Source organism: Dama dama, chromosome 11 (assembly GCF_033118175.1).
Source record: "Dama dama isolate Ldn47 chromosome 11, ASM3311817v1, whole genome shotgun sequence".
Classification (NCBI taxonomy): domain Eukaryota; kingdom Metazoa; phylum Chordata; class Mammalia; order Artiodactyla; family Cervidae; genus Dama; species Dama dama.
Genome location: NC_083691.1, coordinates 9095021 through 9113493, shown reverse-complemented (window position 1 = coordinate 9113493; position 18473 = coordinate 9095021). Strand labels below are relative to the sequence as shown.

Here is an 18473-nt window from a genome sequence, read left to right as displayed (position 1 = left end):
TCAGAGTCTGCATTTTTCCTGCCCACCACGCTCAGGGCCTAGCCCAGGGCTAGTAACGGGCAGCCAGAACAATCTGATCTGAGTGTAGTATTCCCTCTGCTTAAAACCGCAAAGTAGCTTCTGGTTTTTCTTAGAAAAAAGCCAAATGGTTTACATGGCCCGCAGGTGTAACAGCTTGCTCTTCAGTGTAACTGTGAGTCACGTCTGTCCTCTCCCACCCAATACAGTGTGTGCAATCCTGTCACGCCACGGACTGTGACTTCTCTGCCCACCATCCGGTGGCCCTGGCGCAGCTTCCGGCACGTAGTAAGTAGTCCATAAATGTTTGTTAAATGGACACATGGAATGAAGGGCGAGTGCCCAGTGACTGATCTGAACCTGTACAACGAGAAGGCTGTTAGATCTGAGGTCCCTTCAACATAAAACATTTCAACACTTTACAAAGTCGCTGACACCTTGTCTTTTAGCCTCATATTGATTCTGCGGGGTAGGTGGGGGTTGACTTTGGTGTTTGGAGGAGAAATCTGAAGCTCAGAGAAGGTGAACAAATTGCCCAAGATGGAGCTATGGGAGATGCAGAGGGCTCCTTGAGTGTCTTTTCTCACAGCCTGGGCTGCCTTGAGGTGTGGTTTCTGACACACATTGGAAGGGCCACAGGTGAGGTTGTTAAGTAGATTCATGGAGAAAAGGTACTTGCAGTAGTTCCTCTTGGTTTTAGTTGTTTTTTCCTGATAATTTGAAAAGTTGCGTTCAATTTGGGACGATGAGCTTGAGGTCTGAGATGAGGAAACACTGGTCTTTCTTATAAACAGCAAAGGTATAGGTGCTGATTGGTCGGTGACTAAGATTAGAATTTGTTCTTTTAGGGAAAATTTTTGAAGAGTAGAAGTTACTTGCTGACTGATATGTAGCATTGTTGTCATTGTTTAGTCACTGAGTCGTGTCCAACTCTTTGCGACCCTATGGACTGCACCATGTCAGGCTTCCTTGTCCGTCACTAACTCCTCGAGCTTGCTCAAACTTATGTCCATCACATCAGTGATGCCATCCAACCATCTTACCCTCTGTTGTCCCCTTCTCCTGCTGTCAATCTTTCCCAGCATCAAGATCTTTTCTAATGAGGTGACTCTTTGCCTGTGGTGGCCAAAGTATTGGAGTTTCAGCTTCAGTCCTTCCAATGAATATTCAGGACTTTTTTCCTTTAGGATTGACTGGTTTGACTTGCAGTCCAAGGGACTCTCAAGAGTCTTTTCCAGCACCGCAATTCAAAAACATCCATTCTTCAGCACTCAGCCTTCTTCATGGCCCAACTCTCACATCCATACGTGACATGTGGAAAACCATAGCTTCGACTATGTGAACCTTTGTCGGCAGGTGACGTCTCTGCTTCTTAATACACTGTTTAGGTTTGTCATAGCTTTCCTTGCAAGGAGCAAGTGTCTTTTAATTTCATGGCAGCAGTCACCATCCGCAGTGATTTTGGAGCCCAGGAAAAGAAAATCTGTCACTGTTTGCACCTTCTGTTTGCCATGAAGTGATGGGATCAGATGCCAGGGTCTTAGTTTTTTGACTGTTGAGTTTTAAGCCAACTTTTTCACTCTGCTCTTTCATGATTGTCAAGAGGCTCTTTAGTTCCTCTTCACTTTCTGTGACTTTTTACAACCCTATGGACTGTAGCCTGCCGGCTTTCTCTGTCCATGGGATTCTGCAGGCAAGAATATTGGAGTGGGTTGCCATGCCCTCCTCCCGGGGATCTTCCCGACCCAGCGATCAAACTCTCATCTCTTACATCTCCTGCATTGGTAGGCAGTTTCTTTACCATGAGTGCCACCTGGTAAGCCCTGATATGTAGCATTATTTTTATGTTTTCAAAAGATGCTGGTTGCTTCTGTTAGCCTGTTTCTCTAATTTATCTCTGGGTGTACCTGCCATGGGGCTCTTTGGAAGTGAGCAGTGCTGCAGCCTTTGTGCTTATCAGATACAGTGTCAGTCAGATCTGAAGGTTAGAGGTCATCAAGGCTGCTCTTCCCACTTTCCACATGACAGTGGATGGACTTTGTCAGGGTTTTCAGACTCAGGCGCCCTGATTCTCCACCTGTAAAACCTGTGGACTTCCATTTGTGTGTTGCCGTTTCTCAGCAGCTGCCTGCCTTTCACGTAGTGTTGCTCATAGACCATGTCCATTAGGAAGCATTTATCTCTGGTGAAAACCTCAGCTTCAGGGTCCCCCAGTGAATCTACAGTGTGACTGTAGGGAACAGGAGCTAAGGCCTAACTTGGTGTCCAGCTGCCGTTTTCAGTGACGTTGGCTGGCTGAGAAAAGGCAGTGCCTCTTGTGGTCTGTTAGCAATATATATGTTGATCTCAGGGGGCTTTGTCATGATATTAGTTGCTGAGAGATTGTTGGAACTTACTTTTATCAATATAGCCAGCATACTTATGGAACTTGGAGAGCAGCCTGGTATAGGAAGATCACTGGGTATGAAGTCAGTAAGCCAAGTGTGTTAGTTTGCCCTGACATCTGCTTTCCAAGGAAACAGGAATCTTCCCAATGTGTTTGCATCCTTTCTTCAGTAGGAAAGCCCCAGTTTTAAGATCTGAGGTTGCCTTGCGAGGGTTGTGTTAGAGTAGACTGTTGTTGTTCAGTTGTTCAGTTGTGTCCAACTCTTTGTGACCCCATGGACTGTGGCATGCCAGGCTTCTCTGTCCTTCACCATCTCCCGGAGCTTGCTCAAACTTGGGTCTGTTGAGTCGGTGATCCCATCCAACCATCTCATCCTCTGTCGTCCCCTCCTCCTCCTGCCTGCAGTCTTTCCCAGCATCAGGATCTTTACCAAGAGTAAAGACAGCTGGATGTTATTAAAGTAGTGTACCAGTCACCAAAGGCAGCCTTATTCCTTGTTCTTCCATCTTCCAGACCTACCTGCCTGCTAGTCCCTCTGTTCATCTGTCCATCCATCCATCATCTACCCGCTCACCCTCACGTCCATCCAGTTGTTGTTCAGGGCCTGCAGAGTGCAAGAAATGATCTGAGTGTGGGGCTGCAGCAGAGGAAAAAGACAAGTCTGGGCCTTGCTGCCTTTTGGCTTACGGTCTAGTAGAGGTATGTAAGTGTACAAATAAGTCCAAAATAATAACAAATAAGTGTAGGAAAGGTTAATTACAGCACTGACAGTGGCTACAAAAGAAGAGTACAAGGTGCTCAGAGGTTTTGCCTGGCTGGGCGACCAGAGACAGCTTCCCAGAAGAAAGGAGTTGGGGTTAGCCAGGAGAGGTGGCTGCAGGTGGAAACAGTACACTGTTTGGAGTCAGAAAACCTGGGTTCCTGCTCTGAGTCACTTAGTTTTGTGAGCCTTGAGAGGGGCACTTAATTTCAATCTCCTTTAAAGGTGATCATAATACTGACTTTGTGATATCTTACTGATCAGGACCACTAAAATTTAAAAAAAAAAAAAAAAGAAAGACTGTTTCAAGTGCTGGGTTTCCCAGGTGGCACAGTGATAAAAAATCCACCTGCCAATGCAGGAAATGCAAAAGATGTGGGTTTGATCCCTGAGTCGGGGAGATCCCCAGAGAAGGAAGTGGCAACTCAGTCCAGTGTTTTTCTTTTATGTTTTGTTTTTTTGGCTGCGAGGCATGTGGGATCTTAGCTTCCCGACCAGGGATCAAACCTGCACCCCCTGCATTGCAAGGCAAAGTCTTAACCACTGGACTGGCAGGGAAGTCCCTCATTCCACTGTTTTTGCCTGGAAAATTCCATGGACAGAGGGGCCTGGTGGACTACAGCCCATGGGGTCGCAAAGAATCAGTTGATTGGCATGCAACTGAGCATGCCAGCATTTCAAGTGCTAGCAAAGATGTGGAGCAGCCAGAATGCTCACAACCTGCTGGTGGGTGTGTAGATTGGTTTAGCCAGTTTGGAGAAGTGCTTGCCATCATCTGACAAAGCTGAACATTTAGTCAGCTATGACCTGGTAGTTCCACTCTTGGGTATCAACCCAGCATGAAGACATACGAATGTACCACATGGCGCCACTCAAAAGGGTTACAGCAGCACCCACTGTGATGGCCCAGGCTGGAAATAGTCCTGGTGTCCATCGGTATAGGGTGGACAGGAACAGGGTAAACTCCCACAGTGGGAAAACAGTAAGTGAACAACCATGAAAAATCAGGATGAATTTTGCAAACATAATGTTCATTCAGGCACAAAAGATCATGTCCTGTGTGGCTCCATTCATAGAAAGTTTAAATAGACAGACGTAATCTCTGCTGTTGAAAACCAGAATGGTGGCCACCCGTGGGAGGCTGGTAGAGGTGGAAGGAGGTGTGGTGGGTTTTTAGAGGGGATTGTGGTGTTTTCAGCCCATCTGGGTGCTGTGACCTGGGTGTGTTCACTTTGTGAGACTCCTTTGACCTGTGCAGTTGCATTGTGTTACTGTATGCATTCTTCTGCACGCATGTTGCATTTCCATGGGAAGTTTATTTAAAACGCTGACGGAAGGAAGCTTATCAGTCATGTTCCACTCAAATTATTATTAATGGTGAGAATGGAAGTTTTTTTGTATTGATGAATAAAATAATCATTTTAACATATTTCATCTTTATCTCTTCCTTTGATCTTTGCATTTGTTTTGTAAGGTAATGAACATATCAGTACCTTAGAACGTATATTTAATTTACAAATAAGCGTATGTATGTTGGAGGTACTTGCTCAATGTGTGTTCAGCTGTTACTAGTGAAGGACTGGAGAGTTGGATGAGCCGTGGCTAAAGGTCATAACAGAAGGGGCAGCCCAAGCAGGGGCCTGGCTGCGGGAAGCAGGTGGTGAGGAGGGAGCCTCAGTCGGTTTGGGTCAGCAGCCTGTCTTTGGGTTGTTTTCTTGCTTCTGGCGCATGAAGTGTGGGCTGGGGTGGGGGTGGCCTGAAGCCAGAGAGGGAAGCAGAGCCTGACCTCTGAGTGCCTCGGGCTGCAGGGACCCCAGGGGAAGGGCTGTGAGGAAGCTCTGGAAGTGGGAGGACTAAGAGAAGGGGGCAAGCAGAGGAGACAGGAGGAGGAGGGGGAGAACGAGGTCATTATTGAGGCTGAGAGATGAGAGGCTGGTGAACCGTGTTCAAAGCTCAGCCATTAGGTCCTACTGACCTAATGGGCGGTGGGAAGGTGGTGTGGTGCAGGGGAAAGCAGCCTGGAGCTCAAGGGCTGAAGCTGTTTGGAAGACTGGGGAGAACTTCGGGTGTTCTTAGGCAGAGGGAAGGATCAAGAGAGTGGAGGAGGCTGAGGGTGCAAAGTGGGGTGCCGGGGGGAGGTGGCGGTGCCCTGGGTGGCCCCGGGTCTCAGGAGGACACCTCTTCCTCAGAGTTGGGAGTCGGGGGCCAGGAAACGATGCGGGAACTTCAGGTTAATGAGGGACCCTAGGGAGGTGGAGTCAGCTTTCCTCAGTGGAGGAGGTCATGAGGCTACCCTCCTGGGGGTGGTGGGGGGTGCGGAGAGGGGGTGCTCTGGAGGAGGGGAGGCAGACCGGCCCCAGGGCCCTCTGCAGCGGCTGTGCGGGACGCCTCCCTGGCCACTTGCTCTCAGGGCAGGGGTGTTTGTGCCGGGTACTCCCGAGTCTTTCCCGCGGGGCCCTGCCTGAGGTCTTGGCCGGGGTTTGCAGCTGCCGGAATGCGTCTTCCTGTGGAGTCCCCGGGCAGACCCTCCCGTGCTTCCACCAGCATGTATCCAAAGTGTGCCGGGAAAGGATAGTAACCACAGAGATTTAAGTTAACTTCGGTGATTTTAGGGCAGGCTTTGCTACCCGATCGGCTAAATGGTATCGCATATTGATCTATGGGGAAGGCTTGTGACATTTCACAGAATAGGCTCAGAATCAGATCTTGTTGTACTATATTTGGTCTGATCTTGCTGAGCTTGGAGAAACAAGTCTCACCATCTGGAACATCGTGTAAACCGAGTTATCCCCCTACTTTTACAGAGGCTCCTGTTTGGAAAGAGACCTGCTGGGACCATTTATCCTGTTGGCCTGGGATTATGAAGCCCAACACGTGTTCCTGGTAAGTGGGTTCACTGACCCTGGCGCCCTGTGCCCTCTTGAGCAGAGGGCCAGGGTGTGGCACCCAGAGCCACGACTGGTACGGGTGAGCGGGTGCCGTTGCGGTCAGAGGAGCCTCCTGCCAGCGAGCCTGTGGGGCCGTGGAGGGCACAGGGGCCTTTGGGGTCAGGCGTCCTTGGTGAGCCACACCCAGAGGGTGTTTCAGGGGCTTTCTCTTGTCAGATGACTTGGGCCCTGGGGTTTTCATTACTGATTCTCAGATCAGGGTGTTTTCCTTTCTCTCCTCCTCCTCGTGCAAAACCTCTCGTCGGCACCCTGTTTCGCTGTCATCCTTTTGCTCCTGTTGGTCAGAAGATGAACGTTCTGTGTCATCCTCCCTACAGCTGGGGTGACTTGGGTGATCTCCTTTCTCCCAGCCTCAGTCAGGTCCTTGTCCCACCCCACAAACCTTTGCCCCCTCTCTCTCAGTTTGGCTTCCCTCCTCACTTTGGGCTATCCTTGCTACAGACCCCTCATCAGAAAGGGCCAGCCCGCGGTGTGAGTCACGCTTGGCCCTGGGAGGATGGGGGAAGGAATACGAAGGTGAGTGAGACATGATTGTGGTCTTCCAGAGACTATAATCTACTCGTCAACCCCTGCCTTTCTGCCCACTTCCTCCCGCCCTCCTTGCTCCCTGAAGTTCTGCCCAGCCCACCTGACACCTCTTCTAAGAATGCTTTTCTGCAGTCCTGACTCACTTAAGCTCTCCTTCTTTTAAACTGTCATGACACTTGTTTCAGCCCCCTCTTATGGCCTTGGCCACAGTCTGCATTGCAGTGTGCTTTTTTTGACCTCCCCCTTATCTCCTTGACTAGAAGTCAAGCGCTTTTAAGGCAGGGGCTGTGTCTTGCTCATTATTGTGTTCATGCAGTGCTTTGCTCCATGCCTTACACACAGTGGGTGCTCAATAAGTGTCACCAGACGGGAACCAACATGGACTCGCTCATGGTTCTCAGCACCCATCCCCTCTGCAGCCGTGGTCCTCAGGTCTTGAGACAACATACAACCACAGGGGAATATCTGCCTAGAAGAATCCTAGATCTTATTCAGGTTGGAGTAGTCACAAAAATGTTAAAAGCTGAACTATTGCAATATTTTTCAGATTCTTCCTAGTACCTTACCCTTCTGTCAACCTACTTTCACAAAGTGGTAGAAGATAAAGTTTCTGATGCTTTCCTGCTAGGGCCCCAGGCTTCCTTGATTACAGTACAAGTAATTCATACAGTGCTTAGAAGAAGCAAGTTCCCTGAAACTTATGTATCAGAGGGATTGGTTCCTTTAAGGAGGTTGCTGGAAATAACTTTGTTTAAAGGTAACAGCACGTGAGAAAACTGAGACTTGGAGATAAGTCATTTTCCCGAGATCACACAACAAGTAGGTGGCAGAGTTGAGTTTTGACTCTAGGTCAGTCTAGTTCTAGAAATGGGGTTCCTCTCCTCTGTGCTTTTGAGTCTGATGAGAACTGGATTCCATGGGCAGGGCTGCAGCTACCTACTTGCTGCTTATGCCCTCAGAGGGACTGCTCGATCTCACGGATCCCAGGGGGTCCCCACCCCACATCTCAGCAGGAAGATCACAATGTGCCAGCCCATTTCATGTGGGTCCCCTTCAACAGAGGCTATAAGTTGTCCAGGCTCGCCAGTGCCGCCGTAGCTCAAGCAATCTGCCATATACACGGACTGCGTGAACTTGCACCCTCTAACAGGGAAAGACACGTGACAGCCTTGTGGGGACCTGGCCAGTGAAAGAGGGAAGCCAAGCTTCACACTTGGAGCAGTGGGTTCTTTGAGGCAGGATGGAAGGAGAGGATGTATAAGGACTTTATAAGTAGAGAATTCCTAGGAGGATGCAATTAAAGTGTACCAGAGGCTTGCTGGAACTAAAAAACATGGCTTTAGTTGGTGGTTTGGAAGGCCCAGTAGAAGAAATGCCTCAAAACCCAGAAAAATAATAAAAAGAAATGGAAATAATGAACTAAAATGTGAGATGCTGTCCGCAAGGAAAGACCTTGGAGACCTTATCCAGGGGACCTGGCATGGAGTCATGGGAGTTCCAGAAAGAGAAAAAAGAATAGATGGAGAAGTAATAGAAGACAATAGAAGAAAATGTCATTGAATTGAATAAAGATTTGATTCTTCAGATTAAATGGATCCTTTCATCCCACACAAAAACCAACACTCAGACCTACTTTCAGTAAAAGTCCTAAACTCCAAGAAGAAAGAGAAAAATCTTAAAATTTTGTAGGAAGAATGAACAGATTGTGGTCAAAGTAGAGAGAATTAGGCTGACATTGGGCCTCCTATATGCAGCCCTGGAGGCTGGAAGATGGTGGCCCGGCGTCTCCAGACTGTTCGAGGGAGAGGGCTGCAGTCCTTGCTGTGCCCATTGAGATGTCAGTCATGGTCATTGTGAAAGAAAGGCATTTCACATGTGTGAGGACATAAAGCACAAGTCATCTGGTAAGTGTGCCAAGGAAAACGTCCAGCGAAGTTCTCTAGCCAAAGGACAATTAGAGCAGAGTCCCTGGGGTGGGGACATGGAGAATGAGGGGGCAGTGAACAGCAGTGCGCCCTCTAGCTCACAGAGACTGATCTCACGGGATATTGCTACTGTGACGTGGAATTTTTATTTTGTGTTATTAAGAACTTTTAAAATAGAGGAGAACTGTGTGAGAAAACATAGTAGGCTGAAAATTCTAAACCATCTCTGTAAAACCCAAGCCTTTGGGAGAATGGATAGGAGAGTTAGGAAATGAGTGTTCCACTTTTAAGAGACTTAAATAAACATAGGGAAGATAAAAACCAAGGCATTGTTATTTATGTGTGTTACAGAAAGAGAAATAAAGGCTCAGTTTTGACTTTTGGGGATCAGAAGCTGTATTAGGGTTAGATTTTGTTACGTGTAGTAGATAACCCTGGAATAACAATGACTTAAACATGTAGGAGTTTATACCATTTCATGAAAGAGTAAAGAGGTTTGGTGTGATGGAATCCAAAGTCATCACAGAGCCAGGTTCCTTATGTCTCACTGCTCTTGCTGCCATAGCAAATTGCCTCCTGACTCAGAATGGCTGCTTGAGCTCCAGTCATCACATCTGCATTCTAGAAGCCAGAAGGAGAAAGTAGAGAAGAGGCATGCCTTTTCCCTTTCAGATACTTCTCAGAAGTCTCACACAGCACTAACATTTACATCTCACTGAGCAGAGCTTAGCCACACCAAGCTACTAGGGACCATGGGGTGTGCTTAGCTAAAAATAGGAGTTTTCTTGCTGGAGAAGTAAAGGAGAAAGAAAGAAGTTGGGAATTTCTGCCTCAAAAGATCATCACTAGCAGAATGCAAATAAAAAAACAATAGTTTTCTGTTTTACCTTTTTAAGTGGCAAAATGTTAACAAAAACGGATAAAACCAGTGTTAGCAAGGGACTGAGGGAAATGAGTGCTCCCTGACACTGCTGTTGGGAGTATGAATTGTTCTAACTTTTGGGGAATATAATCTGAAAATATTGCATGAGTATTAAATATCCAAATCTGTCAACCCAGTACCAAGTCCTGCAGAAGCCCCTATGCAAAAGACAGTACAAAGCTGTTTTCTGCACCACTGTTTGTAGTGGCAAAAAGTGGAAGGGATGGGAACCCCCATCAGCCACATATTAGGCATTTATTAAAAAGCAGTCAGATCTCTCCTTGTTGATGTGAGGGAAACCCGTGATACATCATCAGGTTTAAGAAAACAAATTGCAGGATAATTTGTCTCCAGCAGTGGTTGCAAACTGGTGACCTGTAGTAGTGAGTGCCGGGCCAGCGCTAAGTGCTTGTTACATAATTTTCTTCTCACAGTGAACTTACAAGGAGGGGACTGTTGGATCGCCTCTTTTCAAAGGAGGAATTAGAAGCACAGAGACGAAGTGGCTTTCTTACGGTCACCTTGCCAATAGATCCCGGGCTCAGGAAGTGCCCAGGGCTCCAGAGCCTGAGCTCCTCCCAACTCGGCTGCCCTGCCCAGGAGCACTATCTAGTCTCCCTCTCCGATGCTTTTATGGCCAACTCACTGCTTTCCAAATGTTCAAAATGGAGAGATTTAAGTGGCGCAGTTAGCCACTGGACCCATCTGTACTCATTCCAATACACCTGCAGCTTTGCCAGTGACATGATCTGCTGGGCCCCGCAAGCCTTTGAGGTTCAACCTTGGTTTCTGGTCTGAGTCCCACTTGGTCTACACGTATTTATGTTGCTTGGCACAAGGACTTGGAGGAATACACTCCTGTCTGCCCACTGTGATTACCTTAGTGTGTGGAAGGAAGTTGGCTATGGGGGAGGGTGGTTTCACGGCTTTTTATTTGTACACCCCTGTTGGGTTTGGCTTATGGCAACAGAGATACATTACTTTTGTAGTTTAAACAAAAGTCCAATAAAGTATGATTTAAAACGGTGAAATATCAAGAAACAACACAGATAAATTACTACACTTTTCTTTTTGTCATTTGTTTCTTTTGAGGTTGTCTTTATAAATGTCTGAAAGCAAGGAGACTGGAGTTTTTCTTTTTTATAAGATGAAGGTTCAGGTCATCCATTGTGTTTGCTTCTGACACCTTCTGTGTTTGAACATCTCATTCTTGAACCAGAACATTATAACAGGAGCAGCAGTGGTCCTCCCTGATCAGGAGGAAGGCTCTGCCCCGTTGTAACCTCAGAGTCAGACATGGGAAGCATGTGGAGGGAGGGTGCTCAGGAAAGGGCTTGTGAGCCCCAGAAGCCATGGGCCGCTCCTGATGCTGCCAGCGTGACCCTCTTGCTGGAACTCCTGGGGAGGCAGCTGAGCATGGCCACAGCTGTGACCAACCAGGGAGGACGAACATAATTCAAGACAAATAGGATGAGTGCTGAGAGGGCTGGGTGCTCTAAAACCCTGTAAGGGGAGGACGCAACAGTGGGGTCCCAGCAGGGGTCCCAGAGGAAGTGACATTGAAAATGAGACTGGAAAAGAGAGGAGGGAGGGGAAGGAGGGGCGAGGAAGGTGCAGGGGGAGAACCAGCCCCTGAGCACACCTGGCTGTGGGAGACGCGGTGGGGCTGGGGGTGGAGTGTGGCCGCCAGTCTCCTCCAGCACCCTTTCGGCACGTGTTCTAGTCTGCACATCTTTCCTTCCTTGGCTGGAAGCCACTTCCAAGAGGCCGGGTTGGGGAGGGGCGGCAGAGGGCCTGCACACTCCCAGCACCAAACACATCCTCCCCACCCCGGGCAGAGCCTGTGACTCTCAGTGGGTTGGGTACCTGTCAGCCTCCCTCCTTCCCTCATACAAGCCTTCCTCAGTGACCTTGCCTGCCGACCCTCTCCTGGGAGCACCAGAGGCCTGACCACCTGGGATCAGGGCCAGAGGGATGGTGAAGGCAGGTCTCAGCCACTTTTAACTTGACACCCCTCTGGGCGGCAGCTTCTGCCCGAGTCCTCCAGGAGCCGAACCTGAACCCGAGCCCAGAGTGATGCTGCTTCCCCTGCTCCCCCCCAGGAGTTGGCATCCTTTCTCCCTGTGTTTCCCACCCTTCTCAGGCTAGCAGAGGTCTCTCCTTGAAGTCCACTCATGAAGTCCAAGTGTCTGTCCAGGCGGCCTAAGCATTGCAGTCTTGCTGAGACCTTGCACCTTCCTGAAGCAGGCTAGGGTGGGGGAGTCATTTCTTCCTTTTTACTGAGAACAAGGCGGACTGCTGGGTACTGTGCTGGGAACTGGGAATAAAGTAACAGTGTTTAAGCTCTTAGCCCCTGCTAGGCGCTGTGATCAACCCTCTGCAGAGGGGGCCTGGATTCAGGAACTTAAAGTGTATAAAGTGCTTAGACCGCTGCCTGGTGCCCACTGCTACTCCCGAGTGCCAGCTGGTGCTGTTCACTGTCCTCATCATAGCCACATGGGGGGAGGACAGTGCTGTATCCCCACTTTACAGAGGCAGAAACTGAGGCTTAGAGGGGCACTTGCTTGCCATCACATAGGATTCAAACCCAGGACTCTCTGAGGGTGAATGAGTAGGTGTGACTCTCACCTTCCAGGGCTCACGGTCAAGCAGGGAGATACCCGGAGAGAAGACGTCCTTGCCAGAGTGAGAGTTGCCACAGCGGGCTGAGTGGAGGGCTCATGGAGAGGCCTGGGGAATGGGTTGGGGGGAAACCCAGGAAACCCATTCCAGGCAGCATCCTCGTCGAGATGGGATTGTCACTTCCTTTTCCCTGGGGCTTCGGTGAGGAGGTACTAGTTTGGTGGTCTGCGCACATGCTTAGTTAGTGGTTGATCATCTGAAGGCCTGGATGTGGCTTCCCCTCCCAGCCGGGCTCCTGGGACCTTGTCCCCCAGGTGGTCCACTTGGGGAAGACCCTCTGCCTCCAAGCTCAGTGTGACCTGAGGTCCTACCCCTCTACTTTATGAACCCCCAGCCTTCTTGGGGACACATGTGCAGATGGCCTGGGTGATAGCTCTGTGTTGCTTTCCTCACCTCTCACTCCATTTCTGTCCCTCGAGTGAGTACATTTTGCTGCCGCGTAGAAAGGCTCCATTGCCGTCAACACAACGGAATGAAACACCGTCATAGAACTGTGATTGAAAATCCCAAGCTAAATAAATCCCACCATGACCCTGCCACCGCAACAAATCAAACTCCTTCTGTTGCGCATTTCCTTTCCAGTTCCTGTCCACAGGGCAGGTGGGTTTTTACGCATCTTGCCTCTTTTTTACCTTGAGGTGGTTGGAAATGAGAGTGATCAGTTAGGAGATGACCACCAGGTGGCACCAGAGCACCAGGCTTTTGACTCCAACCTCCCATGTGTGATCCTTGTCAGTGGAGCATCCCTGAAGTGCTGGTCTGTGGAGGTTCACTTTCAATTTTCCCTCCAGATCCTGTATTGCTCACAAATGCATTGCCTCCTTAATTTAGAAGAAGTTGGACAGTACTGGAGTGTACAGAAAGCAGAAAGTAAAAATGCCATACAGTGACACCTGGAAGCACCGACATTTAAGACTTGGGTGCATGAGTGCATGCTTTATTGTTCAGTGCTTAGTTGTGTCCAACTCTTTGGGACCCCACGGACCATAGCCCACTAGGCTCCTCTGTCCCTGGGGTTTCCCAGGCAAGCATACTGGAGTAGGTTGCCATTTCCTTCTCCAAGGGATCTTCCTGACCCAGAGATCGAACCTGTGTCTCCTGCATTGCAGGCAGCTTCTTTACCACTGAGCCACCAGGGAAGCCAACGACTTGAGTACGTAACCTTCTGTGCTTATGTATGAGTGTTCAGATGTAGACATAAGTATTTCAAAACATTTCCAGCTGTCATTTTCTCAGTAATCACTTCTCAGACCACTGCCCCCATTTAAAGTTGTAACCCCACCCCTTTCCCACTCTGTCTGTACTCTCTCCTCACTATACTTTTTTCTCTTTTATCACTAGCTTATGTGCCATATATTTTACCGAATGCTTTATTTATTGTCAGTTCCCCCCACTAGAATGTACCAGGGGATTTCTGTCTCTTTTTGCTGCTTTATGCCCGATACCTAGAATAGTACCTGACACATAGTACACTGTCTACCAAATACTTGCTGAATGAACAAATGAATAAGAGTGAGTATGTCCTGAATCTGCGGGCATCTTTCTGTGTCTATAAATACCGTTCTACTTGCCCAAGGCCACTCTGCAGAGCGTGAGCCAGAGCTCCTGCGGGCTTCTTTTTTTTTTTTTTTGATGTGGCACATTTTAAAAGTTTTTATTGAATTTGTTACAGTTATTGCTTCCATTTTTTGTTTTAGTTTTTAAACTTAGAATCGCGTGGGATCTTAACTCCTCTACCAGGGATTGAACCTGCATTGAAAGGCAAAGTCTTAACCACTGGACCTCCAGGGAAATCCCATGGGTGGCTTCTTTCTGTATTAACAGGACTTCATCATTTCATGCAGCATTTCAGAACTGTATCCCATTTACTGACTGACTTTCATCTCTTTCTTGATGTCTTTTCCTATACAAATGTTTCAATTTTAAACATAGTTAAATCTGTCAATAAATTCCTTTATTTTCTAACTTTTTATCACCCTAGAGAGGACTTCTTCACCCCAGGATAACAATAATAATAAAAAAAAAGCATAGTGACTTGTGTCTCCTTTGATATTTTTATGGCAGTTAATCTTGATCAAAACTTTATGGGCTTTTCAGGGAAGCCTGGTGTACTGCAGTCCCTGGGGTCACAAGGAGTTGGACACAACCGAGGGGCTGAACAACAGCAGCAGCAGATGGCTCAGTGGCAAAGCCTCCTCCTGGCAGAGCAGCAGACATGGGCTCAATCCCTGGGTCGGGAAGACCCCCTGGAGGAGGACATGGCAACCCCCTCCAGTATTCGTGCCTGAAAAATTCCATGGACAGAGGCAGGGTGCAGTCCTCGGGGTGACAAAGAGTCAGAAACGGCTGAGCACACACACACACACACACACACACACACACACACACACACACATTCTTATAAATGACATTGATAAAATCTTAAGTAAATTCCCTCTCAAGTGAATAGCAAATTGTCTCATCAACATTTATTGAATAATCCATTCTTCCCCACTGTTTGAAATGTCATCTTGACCAGATATTAATTCTCATGTATAATTGATCCTATTTTCTGGACTAAGTTCTGTCCTGCTGACCATTTGTCATCAACAGGGCTTCCTGGAAGGACAGGTCCCTTTTCATTATACTTTTTACTTTTTTTGAAAACGTCTTTGCTGCTTTTAATTATTCTCCAGATGAAGTTTTAAATCAACTTGTTGAATTTCAGAATGAATTCCCTTAGGATTTAGAATGAACTTGCATTTTATTTATAGATCAGCTGGGGAGAATTGATGTCTTTACAATATCTTCTCCTTATTCGGAAGGAGTGAAATGTCTCTCCTTTGATTTAAGTCTTTTTTATGTGTGTGTGTCTAATAGTAAAGTTTCATAATTTGCTTCATAATTTTTGTACCTTTCTTTTACAGTTTATTTCTATGTATTTTCTTTCTTAGTAGGCCCTTGTGCCATTACATTTTCTAGTCAGTTATTGTTTGGATAGAGGAGATAGTTGGTTTTGTGGCCATGTGTCTAATGCTCGTAGCTTTCTCTTGGATCTGATTCCATTTACTTCAAACTTTTCTAGGCATTTTTAATTTCTGGTTTGTCGTTGTCATCATTCCCTGTATTTCAATATTATTAATACAACCGATTTCACATTCTTTCTTGTTTTCTCATTTTGGCAAGATTAGTAGGAGAAGGAAAGTCTATAAGTGTGTGGACCTAGTTCATTGTCTTGAACCCATATAGTTTGATGTGAAGGTGTCATTTTCTCCATGCCTTTTGGCACTACCCCTCCTACCTGCCTTTCCTCTTCAGTGTTCTCCACGGAATGTGGAAGGCCTTGGAAGACGACTTAAAACTCAGGGGTGTTTCCCTGAAGCCCCAGCTCACGTCGTGTGGAGGGATGAGCCCTCTGTTCCTTGTAGGATTCATCCTGCCGCCGCTGCTATGCCCGCCCTTCTTCTCCAGCCTGGTCTTGCCCGCCCTGGCTTACTCTCCGGAGACAGTGTCCTTCCTAATCTGGTGGGAAGCGCCAGACTGTCCATGGTGGTCAGGACTCAGTGGTGTTTGTCAGGAAGGACCAAGGGTGTGGGTGTCCTGTCCCGCCAACCTCCTCCTCACCTTGAGCTTCTGAGGCACCTGGTCAGAGGAGGAGCAGCAGCAGAGGACAAAAGACCCTCGCTGTGAACCGGCCACTCCAGGGCTCTCTGGTCAATGCCGGTTGAAGCAAGTGATGGGCTCGCAGCCGCTTGGGGTCCCTTGCCCCCTGTGCTTGCTCTGTGTCATGGACCCTCACCTTCCTCTGGTGCTGCAGTGCTTAGGGCCATGCAGGTGGGAGTCAGAGCTGGCTGAGCCCGAGCGGGGACCCCATCCACCCTGGGGATCTCAGAGCAGCAGTGAGAAGAGGGGGCCCTGAAGAGGCGAGCTGCCTGTGGCACCTGGCGATGCTCCTGACAGACGGGGCCAGTCAGTGACCTGGAAGGTCCCTAGCCACACCAGTGCTTCCTCCGCCCTTGGCAGGGACTGGGAGGAAGGCAGGGTCCCGCTGCTCCTACAGGAAAGTGCCCTCCATCCCATCCTCCATCTACCATAGATGGTGTGTGTTTGGCCCACACGTAACAGGCGTAAAATACCCAAACCTCCATGCCCCGGAGCGCAACCATCAAATCGTGGTTTGTGTGGGCAATGGCGAGTCCCTGGCGTCAGACCTGGTGGTGGAGCTTGTGCGTGTGCATTGGGGGGTGGCCTATGGGGTGGGAGGTGAGGGTTAGGATCCCTTTTTAAATTTATCTTTTTATTTTGAAGTAATTTTCTACACAGGAATTTGCAAAACTGGGCAGAGCACTTACACATACCCTTCGCCCAACTTCCCTGTTAGCTCACGTAACCACAGTACAGTAATCAGGTTAACCTGGTGAATTAGTTCAGGTACCACACTATGAACTAGACTGCCGACCTTTTCCAGATTTCACCATTCCCCCCAACTGTGTATTTTTCATTCACACTCCTCCTACTGCCTTAACCTCAGGGTGATTTCTTGTGTCTCACACTAAGAGAGCATTATTGCCCTTGCCCAACCCTGCCCCCAGGAGAACGACAGTGGTGGCTGAGGGCTGTTGACACCGGTAACAGCTATCATTAAAGATGCAGCGCCTCGGCCGCTTCTCATGTGCACCATTCTCTGCATCCCTTCAACCATCTGTGCCGTCGTTACCCCAGTTCTCCCCATTTTACAGATGAGGAAAGTGAGGCTTGGCCAGGTCAAGCAACTTGTCCAGGGCACAAGGTCAGTGATGGGTGAGAACTGAAATCCTGGTTTATCTGTTCTCTAAGCCACAGAGGTTACTTGCTCCTTCTCCTGCCTGAGAGCTTGCTCTGTACTGTCCTGTTCTTAGCTCCTGCCAGTCCTGCTATGGTTGTAGCTTGTCAGCCTCTGGGAGGTGGGGGTGTTGAACCTCAGGCTGTGTACACATACACACACACACACATATCTATGTGTCTATCTGTGTGTGGCTGTGTACACACATGCTGCCCCACACTGTGTGAACATGTTAACTTTGGGGGACAGGAACTAGGGGTAGAGTCATGGGGACTTTCTTGTTTATTTTACACCTTTTTATCCAGTTTATGTAATTTTAGCATGCACATGTATTACTTTTATGTAGAGAATTCTGGAAGCCCTTCTACCTGAGAGGAGTGGGTGTTCCTCGGCTGGCCTTTCTGAGGACAGATGGCCCTCGTTGGTTTCTGCCTCCCTGGCCTTGGCACACAGCATGTGAGGTGTGGGGGTCCTCAGTCCGTGCTGTCGCGTCCCTTTGAGGGGGTGGCCCCACGTCAGCTGCCTTCCCTAGGGAGACGCCTGCCTGATCCTTTTCTCCAGGTTCGCTCAGTTTCACAAGTTTTCTCTTTTCCGTCTGTCCACCGACTCTCAGTCTGGAAACCCAGCCCTCTTGCCCCACACGGCTGCTTTCTCTCCCTGCTGGGGGCTCAGCCGCAGTAGCCCTTGGACACAGCGGTGCCTCCTCAGCCATCTGGCTGGCCCAGCCCACTATCTGCCCTCAGCGAGGAGGGGAGATGTGGGATGTTGAACATGCGGTGGTAGCTTGAAAGGGATGGGTGGGACATGGGTGAACCTGGCCCAGAGGGATGGCATCTCGAGTCTCACATGCTCACGTGGCCAGGGCCTCGCTTTGAAAGCCGCCAGACACAGCTGCTGGCCAGGAGGAGGCTGGGCCAGCGCAGAGAGGGGCGGGGTAGGGGAACCACAGTGCTGCCAGCCCTCACGGGGACCTCTCCTGGGCTCCTGGTAGGTGGTCCAGCTCCAAGGTGATGGTTAGCCTGGGGGAGACCTTTTGGTAACACAGAACGGACGTGCCGAGGTGTCCGGAGACAGGAGAGAGGGAGAGCACATGCACTTGTTCCTGATGTGGCGTGAACCATCGGCTGTGGGCACAACCCTCTTTGCTTCTGTCCCCTGCATCTTCAGTTCAGACACTGAAGATGGAGCAGCTGTGGCCAAGCCCGTGGAGGAGGGCAGGGCGGCCACGCGAGGAAGTGGGCTTGGACACGGGGTTGAGGGTCCGTCTCTGAGCTTGTCCAAAACAGTTGGAAGACAGCACTCTCTTGTTACCGAATGTTCCCGGATGTGTGTACTTTCTTGGAAACAGCCTCCACATGCTCAGGAAAAAGTGGTTTTTCTGCCTTCTCCCCAGTGGTCTGCAGCAGACCGTCTTCTGTTATTTCCTTGGTTTTCTGAACCTGAGACGTTGAAGCCTGGAAGGAAACCAAGCTCCCATATGGGACTTGCCTTCCCCTCCTCGAG

General features: G+C 48.9%; 1 protein-coding gene across 15 annotated transcripts in view; it reads left to right on the top strand.

The window, feature by feature from the left end:
* Window positions 1-18473, top strand: part of RALGPS1 (Ral GEF with PH domain and SH3 binding motif 1) — a 297855-nt gene that overhangs the window by 7710 nt on the left and 271672 nt on the right. For 10 of the 15 annotated variants that reach the window (XM_061154630.1, XM_061154631.1, XM_061154629.1 and 7 more), the window contains exons 2-3: window positions 228-306; window positions 5969-6047. The gene's annotated coding sequence lies outside the window, so the exon portion shown is untranslated. The remainder of the gene's footprint in view (window positions 1-227; window positions 307-5968; window positions 6048-18473) is intronic. The other 5 variants (XM_061154620.1, XM_061154625.1, XM_061154628.1 and 2 more) reach the window with 1 other exon arrangement.